This window comes from Arachis ipaensis, chromosome B06, assembly GCF_000816755.2.
Source record: "Arachis ipaensis cultivar K30076 chromosome B06, Araip1.1, whole genome shotgun sequence".
In the NCBI taxonomy this organism is placed as follows: Eukaryota; Viridiplantae; Streptophyta; class Magnoliopsida; order Fabales; family Fabaceae; genus Arachis; species Arachis ipaensis.
The window spans coordinates 21,542,166-21,553,640 of record NC_029790.2 but is presented as its reverse complement, the minus strand read 5'-3'; the positions used below and the strand labels follow the sequence as shown (position 1 = coordinate 21,553,640).

The window sequence follows — 11,475 nt, the reverse complement described above, 5'->3', positions numbered from 1 at the left end:
GAATGGAAGCGAAATAAGCGAAATAAGATGAATTGAATAGAAAACAGTAGTACTTTGCATTAATCTTTGAGGAACAGCAGAGCTCCACACCTTAATCTATGGAGTGTAGAAACTCTAACGTTGAAAATACATAAGTGAAGGTCCAGGCATGGCCGAGATGGCCAGCCCCCTAAACGTGATCAATAGTCTCCTAAGATGAACAATGGATTAAAACTGAGACCAAAGATGGTCTAAAAGACGTCTAATACAATAGTAAGAGGTCCTATTTATAATAAACTAGTCACTAGGGTTTACATGAGTAAGTAATTGATGAATAAATCCACTTCCAGGGCCCACTTGGTGTGTGTTTGGGCTGAGCCTAAGTGTTGCACGTGCAGAGGCCATTTGTGGAGTTGAACGCCAGTTTCTGTGCCAGTTTGGGCGTTCAACTCTGGTTTTGGATCCGTTTCTGGCGCTGGACGCCAGATTTGGGCAGAAGGCTGGCGTTGAACGCCAGTTTACGTCGTCAATTCTTGGCCAAAGTATGGACTATTATATATTGCTGGAAAGCCCTGGATGTCTAATTTCCAACGCAATTGGAAGCGCGCCATTTTGAGTTCTGTAGCTCCAGAAAATCTACTTTGAGTGCAGGGAGGTCAGAATCCAACAGCATCAGCAGTCCTTTTTCAACCTCTAAATCTGATTTCTGCTCAAGTCCCTCAATTTCAGCCAAAAAATACCTGAAATCACAGAAAAACACACAAACTCATAGTAAAATCCAGAAATGTGAATTTAACATAAAAACTAAAGAAAACATCCCTAAAAGTAACTAGATCCTACTAAAAACAATGGTCCAGAAATGAGAATTTAACAAAAAAACTAATGAAAACATCCCTAAAAGTAACTAGAGCCTACTAAAAACATACTAAAAACAGTGTCAAAAAGCGTATAAATTATCCGCTCATCACAACACCAAACTTAAATTGTTGCTTGTCCCCGAGCAACTGAAAATCAAATAGGATAGAAAGAAGAGAATATACTATAAATTCCAAACTATCAATGAAACATAGCTTCAATCAAATGAGCGGGACTTATAGCTTTTTTTTTCGCCTCTTGAATAGTTTTGGCATCTCATCCATTGAGGTTCAGAATGATGGATATGGGAGTTCAACACCAAACTTAGAGTTTGGTTGTGGCCTCCCAACACCAAACTTAGAGTTTGACTGTGGGGGCTCTGGTTGACTCTGCTTTGAGAGAAGCTTTTCATGCTTCCTCTTCATGGTTGCAGAGGGAGATCCTTGAGTTTTAAACACAAGGGAGTCTTCATTCCATTGAAGGACTATTTCACCTCTGTCAACATCAATCACAGCTCTTGCTGTGGCCAGGAAAGGTCTTCCTAGGATGATGGATTCATCCTCTTCCTTTCCAGTATCCAGGACTATGAAATTAGCAGGGGTGTAAAGGCCTTCAACATTTACTAACACGTCCTCTACTTGTCCATAAGCCTGTTTTCTAGAGCTGTCTGCCATCTCTAATGAGATTTTAGCATCTTGCACCCCATAGATTCCCAGTTTCTCTATTACAGAGAGGGGCATGAGGTTTATTCCTGAACCAAGGTCACACAGAGCCTTAAAGATCATGGTGCCTATGGTACAGGGTATTATGAACTTTCCAGGATCCTGTCTCTTCTGAGGCAATGTCAGTTGATCCAGATCACTTAGTTCATTGATGAACAAGGGAGGTTCAACTTCCCAAGTATCAATGCCAAATAATTTGGCATTTAGCTTCATGATTGCACCAAGAAACTTGGCAGTTTGCTCTTCAGTAACATCCTCATTATCTTCAGAAGAGGAATACTCATCAGAGCTCATGAAGGGCATAAGGAGGTTCAATGGAATCTCTATGGTCTCTAGATGAGTCTCAAATTTCTTCCATGTAAATTGGAATTAGGTGCAGGGAAGTCACCAAGCATCTTCCTTGCATTGTTGTTGGGTTCGGCTGCCATCTCCTTTACTTGTTCAAAATTTTCAATCAAGTTGTCTCTGGATTGTTGTAATTTAGCTTCTCTTAATTTTCTCTTCAGAGTCCTTTCAGGTTCTGGATCAGCTTTAACAAGAATGTCTTTTTCTCTGTCCCTGCTCATAAGAAAGAGGAGAGAAAAAGAAAAGAAGAGGAATCCTCTATGTCACAGTAAAGAGGATCTTTATTGTTAGTAGAAGAAAAGAAGAAGAAATTCGAACACAGATAGAAGAGGGGGTTCGAATTTGGTGATGATGTGAGGAAGAGATGTTAGTTAATGAATGAATAAATAGAATAGGATGAGAGAGAAGGAGGGAATTTTCGAAAATTATTTTTGAAAAGGAGTTAGTGATTTTTGAAAATTGGTTTTTGAAAATTTGTTAGTATTTTTCGAAAATTTTTGAAATCAAAAATAAAAAAATAAAAATAATTAGTTAATTAAAAAGAAATTTTTGAAAAAGAGGGGAGATATTTTCGAAAATTAGAGAGAGAAAGTTAGTTAGGTAGTTTTGAAAAAGTTAAGAAACAAACAAAAAGTTAGTTAGTTAGTTGAAACAAATTTTGAAAAGATAGGAAGTTAGGAGGTTGGGAAAGATATTTTGAAAAGATATTTTTGAAAAAGATAAGATGAGAAGATATTTTTGAAAAAGATATGATAGAAATTAGTTTTTGAAAAAGATTTGATTTTTTTTAAAATCACAATTAATGACTTGATTCACAAGAAATCACAAGATTTGATTCTAGAACTTAAAGTTTGAATCTTTCTTAACAAGCAAGTAACAAACTTCAAATTTTTGAATCAAAACATTAATTGATTATGTTATTTTCGAAAATTTGATATAAAAATAAGAAAAAGATTTTTGAAAAATATACAGCAGAGCTCCACACCTTAATCTATGGAGTGTAGAAACTCTACCGTTGAAAATACATAAGTGAAGGTCCAGGCATGGCCGAGATGGCCAGCCCCCTAAACGTGATCAATATTCTCCTAAGATGAACAATGGATTAAAACTGAGACCAAAGATGGTCTAAAAGACGTCTAATACAATAGTAAGAGGTCCTATTTATAATAAACTAGTCACTAGGGTTTACATGAGTAAGTAATTGATGAATAAATCCACTTCCGGGCCCACTTGGTGTGTGTTTGGGCTGAGCCTAAGTGTTGCGCGTGCAGAGGCCATTTGTGGAGTTGAACGCCAGTTTCTGTGCCAGTTTGGGCGTTCAACTCTGGTTTTGGATCCGTTTCTGGCGCTGGACGCCAGATTTGGGCAGAAGGCTGGCGTTGAATGCCAGTTTACGTCGTCAATTCTTGACCAAAGTATGGACTATTATATAGTGCTGGAAAGCCCTGGATGTCTACTTTCAAACGCAATTGGAAGTGCGCCATTTCGAGTTCTGTAGCTCCAGAAAATCCACTTTGAGTGCAGGGAGGTCAGAATCCAACAGCATCAGCAGTCCTTTTTCAACCTCTGAATCTGATTTCTGCTCAAGTCCCTCAATTTCAGCCAGAAGATACCTGAAATCACAGAAAAACACACAAACTCATAGTAAAGTCCAGAAATGTGAATTTAACATAAAAACTAATGAAAACATCCCTAAAAGTAACTAGATCCTACTAAAAACATACTAAAAACAGTGTCAAAAAGCGTATAAATTATCCGCTCATCACCGGGCACTGTGAAAGGCCCGGATGAGCTCGCCCCCATAAATATTCACCAGTGATGGTGATGGATAAATATTCACCAGTGAGGGTGATGGATATGGATCATGATTATGATCAAGTTTATGATGAGTATAACTCGAGTTGGGGATGCACGACAGAGGGACAGTCCAATGGCTAGCTACCAGAACTTGTCGGGTTGGCTCTATAACCGACAGATGATATCATCAGCCACTAGGGACAGGCATGCATCATAAGCATACTACATGAATTGTTTGAGATTGCCTATTTGACTGCATATTACTTGCTAATTGCCTAAATGCCTTATCTGTTCCTATTTGTAAATCTCTTGTCTGATATAACTGTGTTTGCTATATTATACTCCTGCTGGTGGTTGGGATCGGTTATCTTCGCGGCCGGATTTTGAGTCTTGATATTCCTGTTTTTGACACTCTTTTGTATACATATGATCTTGCGTTAGCTTATCCTTTGCTCGTTACATTATCGATCGGAGTGTTGCGCGTTCGAGATTATGGTTTTTGTTTACCCCCTTTTTTCTACAAAGGCTCCTAGTTATAATCAATTATTCATACTACTATACGTACTAAATTTTTGTTTTAGAGGTCGTAATACCTTGCCATCTCTGAATTATGACTTAAGCATAAGACTCTGTATGGTAGGGTGTTACACTTCTCATAATCAAACAATTGATTCTGTTTACCTTGACATGAATTCCATACAAGATTTAATAAGGGTGAAATCTTTACTACAACTTGTATCTAAAATTGCCATCACTTCCAATGAATTGAAAAATCTTATCAGCTTTTTGAAAACATGTAATAGCAAATATTTCACATTTAAACCAGGAGTAAAAGAATAAGAGAATAGCAGTCTGAGACAAAGATAAACCTGTAACACCCTACCACACAGAGTCTTATGCTTAAGTCATAAAACAGAGATGGTGAGGTATTACGACCTCTAAAAATAAAATTATATATAGTTGAAAAAGAGATATATCTAGGAGCCTTTGAAGGAAAGTTAAAACAAAAGCGTTAAACCGAAAAACGCAACACTCATGTCAACGATAGCATAATAGAAGCAAGATAAGAGTAAGCTAAACATGGTTATATACTAAGGAGTTCCAAGATACAAATAACAAAGCTCCTGACTTGGCTCGCGAAGATAAACCGGCAAGAGCATATATATATATACAAGATAACCCAAAATAAGCCCAAAATATAGAGTTTACAATACCTGTTTCTCCAAAATAACCTCTAAGAGGAGTAATACATCATATACATAAGTAGTAGAGATAATAAGGATCTACATATATAAACATCACCAAAATAAAGTCCCAAAGTGCAAAAGATCTTCGTTGTACCCAGAATGCCTCAGCGAGGTGCCTCATGTCCTGCATCTGAAAACCACAAAATATGTATGGGGTGAGAACCAGAAGTTCTCAGCATGGTAATAGTGCCCACATCTCTAACATATAATGTCCCAGGAAAGTCGAAGGCAATCCTAGAACTTCCGACATATGATTTAATCTTATAAAAACATAACTAAACCAAAAATTGAATTAGGCAACTAACTAAGGATCTTCATACTATCTAATACTCCCCCTTTCTAACTCCTCCAAACCTCCCAACTGCCATAGGAATCATTTGTTTCAAACACAATTATTACATGCAAGAAAATCACAATTAGGATCCAGATACAGCAGATAAATAGGTAGCAAGTAGTTTATGCAATAAGTTAGGCATTCCAAACAAAGCACACCAAACAAACATATAGATGCATATGATGCATGCCTGTCCTATAGCTGATGAGTCTCATCTGTCGGTTATATAGCCAACCCGACAAGTCCTGATAGCTAACCATTAGACTGTCCCTCTATCGTGCATCCCCAAAACTCAAGTAATTCTTAATTATAATCATATAACACACACCGATGTTTATCCACGGGGGCAAGCTCATCCGGAAATTTTACAGTGTCCGACCATACTTATGACATAGGGTCAGCAGTGTATCAAGTCTCAATCCAAAGCACGTGGTGGCAAGCCACTGCTTTCACCCAAGGAGACTCGTATCTTAGATATTTGGAAGTGCAACAACCACATTATCAATCAATAATCATATATTCATAATCAGGCATAATTCAATATCGATATAGCCATCCGGCTCATAACATAATTCATAATCAGCCACAATTCATTACCAATATAGTCATTCCGGCTCATAACATAAACAACACTTCCGCCATCATCATCAGTAAACTCATATAATCAATATCAAACATGATTCATCATTAATTCACCTCTTTCTTCATCAATAAGTTACCTTCCTCACAGCCCTAAGCATACTTCACTGTCCAAGTTCCACCTAGCAGGCTTTAAACAAGAGTAAAAAGGGTTTTGAAAGCTGGAGGAATGCATCAAAAATAAAAAATTAAAGTTTTGGAAAAATAGGGGCTCACGTACGTGAGGAGTGCAACCCGTAGCATATGCTCGCGTCACGCGTCACCTTTCACGCACGCGCCCTTATGGAATTCGAACATCTCGCATACACGTCACTGGTTCGCGTACGCGAGCTCCTCAACCCGAGAGTACTGCTCGCGTTGCGTGCCATGTGGTTGCGTACGCAACGAAAGAAAGCGACACATTCGCGTACGCGACACGTATCCCGCGTACGCGAGCCCTCGGAGCAGTAACAACTGGTCGCGTCGTGCGTGTATCTTGCGTACGTGGGCTTAGCAGAAGTCTCAAAAAGCTGCTAAGTCCAAAATATCAGTTTTGCACACCAAACTTTGATTGCGCATAACTTTCTCATTTTAAAACATTTTTCCTCCGTTCTTTGAACGACGTAAACATCTCGAACCAAATTTTTAGACCAAATTTTCTTTCTAGACAAGTTTGATAAAAATCAGAGGTCCGAAGACCAATTTATGCTCCACCAAAGTTGGTCAAAATCATAGTTTTTAGGAAACTTTACATACCTCAATTTTCCAAAACATATCAATTCCAAACCTTTTAAAAACCAACCCAAACCTTACCAAATCAGCATCAAACATTCCAAACTCATTTTTTAACCTCCTCATTGATTCCACAACCTACCAATTCTCCTCTTATATCAATCTTAACGCAATAATTCAAGTTCAAACTACATACAATATACATCATCGATTATTACTATCAAATCCACCAGCAATATAGTACCAACAACAACTTCAAATTCACTAACCATCATACATATACCAAGCTGCACTTATCATTCATACAAGTCTCTATCACAACCTCTAAAACCATTAACCACAAACATAATAATCAATCTCAACCAATAACAAAATCACAATTCAATTATTATCTTAAGGTCACTAGCCTACATTTTCACGCCACACTATATTTTAGATACGAGAAACCGAAACCATACCTTGGCCGATTTCTCGATAAACCCGGAACACCTCAAGCGTTTCCCGCACCATAAGCTATCAACCACAGCCCCTTACCAACGGATCCTAGCTTTCAAAATTGATCTCAAGCTTCCATCCTCTTCAAAAGAGTTCCAATTTCACAAGTTCGACATCCAATTCAATTTTACACCAACAATATTCGATCTAAACCACATATATCACTATAATTAATCCTTAAACTCAAAATCTCAAAAATCCACAAGAGGGTTAGGGTTCTTATTTTGCCCACAGCTCAAGTGAGCTAAACCCAACAAAACTCGCAAGCTAATTCGAGGCTAAACACCAAAATTAAATAATTTTCAACATCATTGTTCATCAAATATCAAAATTTAGGGAGGAGAAAACTAAAACTGAGTGGATTCTATACCTAATCAATGACTGAGTTTTGTAGAGCTTGACGCGCTGGTCGCGTGGCCACAGACGGTGCGACAATCGGAGCTCTGGATTGAAAGTTATGTTGAATAGAATCTTTGATGTGGGTTGTGTTCTTTGGGGAATGTTCTTCCCTTGCATGTATGGTTTCAGTGTGTTTTCTGAATGAGGGAGAGAGAATAAGTTGAAGCTCATTAAGTTAAGTGGGGTTAGTTGGGCCTACGGGCTCGTTTTGGGCCCAGTTCGACTGGTTTGGTCAGTTCGGCCGAATCTTGGACCAAATTCTTTAAAATTAGTGTCAAAATTCTTATTTTAATTAGCTCTATCACATTAAACTATAAAATTCTATTTTTCTAATTTTTTTGGATAAATATTAATTTATGAGTTAATTATTTATTAATTATTCGGGTTTTACAAAACCAGACAAGCTAGAATTCATAGAAACTGAATGTAAGAAGCAAGAATTTAAAATGATTGTTTAATAATGGCCTAGCAACATAATTCATAGACTAAAAGTGAATATCTAAAGCATCATATGAAGGAGAGAAATGTCGAAATGAGCTGCAAGGGAGGACCTTGACTAGGGAGAAACAGACACAATCACTGCTTTTCCTTTATTTATATTAGATAAAAACTAATCCGAATTTTATTTCTCCAGCATAACTATCTCCGCAGACGTTGCACAACAACTGCATTATCAGACAAACTCATTATGTAAGCTTACATAGTGGCCTTATAAACCATCCCATAAACATAACGGAATATCTTATTTTTTTATGGTAAAAAATAACCACACCTATGACCTATTGACATTAGTATCTTAGAAGGTCATTCATAAAACTTTTCTTTGGTGTAACCCAAATTCTCATATTTGGCCTTCAGAATATTTTTCCATAAGTCTATTTTAAAATCCTAATATTTAATCCTTCCATATAAATTTTAACTTTAATTAATTCTTTATGGAAGATCGAAGTTTTCTTTATGGTGCTAAGGGTTTTGTTTGGATAATAAATAAATTGTTAAGGCATTGGAAAATTCTGATCATTGGGTTTTTAAGAATATTTCGATTATCAGACTTGTAATTTTTGACTTTTTAGGAAATTTGGAAGGAGTTGCTTTTAATATTAAGAACAAGTTGGACTAGTATTTTGGAAGTAATTTCTAAATAGTTTCATCTAATACAACCTTTATTGCATTATGTTCTAAGAGCCAAAATGAGTAAAAGTTTCGACATAAATTCATATACCAAGTCTCTTTAAGCTATTATAAGATTAAGACTCCTAAGCATGAATGGTACGGCTATATCTCCAACAACAAACTACTATGTCTTTGTATATCAATTCTCTCATAATGGTTTTGATCATTCTATAATCCCGTGGTCCGAAATTCCAATACAACCCTATATATTACAATCTTAATATTACAATCCTTTAAAAAAATCTTAACAGGCTCTGACTGAACTTGCTTGTTTCTGCTAATAACAAAAATTATATATAAATAAAGACCCAAAAGAGAAAAATAATGAAAGTTTCAGCTGAATATACCAAAAGATATATTTTTTTAACAAAAGAACACTTATTTTACTTTCTATAACAAGAAGAGGATTGAAAAGCGAGTTGTAGAAGTTACCTCGGAATCGGGCATGTTGGCGTTTACTTTCAAGCCCTTGAGCGATACTATGCATGCCTGAGACGGCATTATGAAATCGTTGAGTTCCCCAATCCGAAATGCCGCAGAGAATATTTTCGTCATGTCTCTTTCTACTATGATTAATAATTTGTAGTTGGGAAAGCTGAAAAAGAGAGGTCAGGTGGCGGTACGCAGTAAGTTGATTGATGATAAGAGAAGAGAGCGTGTATGAAATGGATGAAAAGTTAGGGTTTTGAAAGGGAAATGTTAGGCCACCGTGGGAAGCTCTCAACCACCGAATTAGCTCTGATACCACTTGTTGAGCCACCTGGGGAACCACCGAATCGGCTCTGATACCACTTGTTGGGCCATTGTGGGGAGCTCTTAACTACCGGGGAGACTTCGAAGAGGAACCAAATGAGAGAATGTAAAATGAGAAGACACCACATCCAACTCGAAACCTTAAAATGTCAAGTTAATGGGTCTCTCATCTTATAAACTCCTTAATCTTCCTTGTTTTCTTTCAATGTGAAACTAATTCATGACACTCCTCACACTTGCTACATAACAATTCTCCCTCAAGTGTGAGCCACCACATTAAGCACATCAATTCTCCCTCTTTCTAGCTCCTCCACCATATCAACTCCTCCTCTTTCTAACTCTTCCTCTTCCACCACATACGAGTGTTCATCCAACATACTGCCACATCACACTGCGGGATACGTCCTTAAACCGATTTCACCACTTATGAGTATTCGTCCAACACACCCCACACCACACCGCCGGACACACCCTTAAACTACCATACCGATTAACCATCGGTTTTGATATCACTTGTTGGGCCATCGTGGGGACTACCAAATCAGCTCTGATACCACTTATTGGGCTACTATGGGGAGCTCTTAACTACTTGAGAGACTTCGAGAAAGAACTAAATAAGAGAACATAAAATAAGAAGACACCACATCCCATTCAAAACCTTAAGGTGTCAAGTTAATGGGTCTTTGATCTTATAAACTCTTTAATCTTTCTTGTTTTCTTTCAATGTGGGACTAATTCATGACACTTAACTCCCCTCTTTCTAGCTTTTTCTCTTCCACCATATATGAGTGTTCATCAAATACACCGCCACACCATATCGTGGACACGCCGTCTAGACCACCCTTACCGGAAAGACTTTCAATATTCCACCTTGAATACTCATTAAACCACCAGGCCGATTGAACTATCGGCTCTGATACCACTTGTTGGGCCACTGTGGGGAACTCTTAACTGTTGGGGAGACTTCAAGGAGGAACCAAGTGAGAGAATATAAAATGAGAAGACACCACATCCAATACAAAACCTTAAGGCGTCAAGTTAATGGGTGTCTCATCTTATAAACTCCCTAATCTTCCTTGTTTTCTTTCAATGTATGACTAATTCATGACACTTCTCACACTTGTTACTTAACAGAAAATTAATATTGGGACGTGCCTAGAAAGTTGGAGAGGGATCTAAGTTATGTCGGTCAAATAAAGAAGATGGAGAGACGTGAAGATGACCAATTCACTATTCATTTGTTCATCCAATACACAGTCAAATTTGTCGTTTAAAATACCTCATTATCCAAATTTGATTGTTTTTAATGAAATTTATTTTTTAAAGATTTCAAATTAGTATTATTAGTTCTTTTATCACTTTTATTGTTCATAGCATCAAATTTTACTAATATAATACACTAAATGACATCACAATATATATACTAGTTCTAACTTTTAATATACTACTATTGACACCACACAAACCACAACAAATACTAGACCGTGCTTAGCTAGCTGCCAATATGATAAGTTTTTGTAATTAGATTAAATCAATTTTAAATTGAGAGGATATTGAGACATTAAAATTTTTCAATTTATAATTGATTTATTCTAAATTATAAATTTATCAAGTTAGTAACAAGGTTATGAGCACTGGACTAGTTATTGAAACTTGTTTAAGTAAATATAAAATATAATTATTAAAAATTCACTATAAAATTTTAAATATTTAAATTTACTAACTTCTAAATTAATTAAATTCAACATAAAACGCCATCGTTTTGAACACAGAAAAAAAAGGCCAAAATGGCGCAACACCCCCTCCCCCTTCTTTCTCTCAAAAATGAATTGAACCAAACTTAAAATGGCGCAACCCTAGCAGCCACTTGACACTTACCATCAACAACCCTAGCAGCCACTTTTCCCATTATCATCGTCGAACTCTTCTCCTCGGTTAGAGGGTTACGTCAACCGCCGGCTTTGTGTCATACAGAGCACGTTGTTGTAATCCTCGGCCTTGTTCTTGTCGCCGCCCCGGATGTCTC

The 11,475-nt window shown here is 37.1% G+C and overlaps 2 pseudogenes; both read right to left on the bottom strand.

Moving 5' to 3' along the window:
* LOC107646655 overlaps positions 1-9,251 on the bottom strand; it is a 12,560-nt pseudogene extending 3,309 nt beyond the window's left edge.
* Positions 9,707-11,475, bottom strand: part of LOC107646654 — a 10,922-nt pseudogene continuing 9,153 nt past the window's right edge.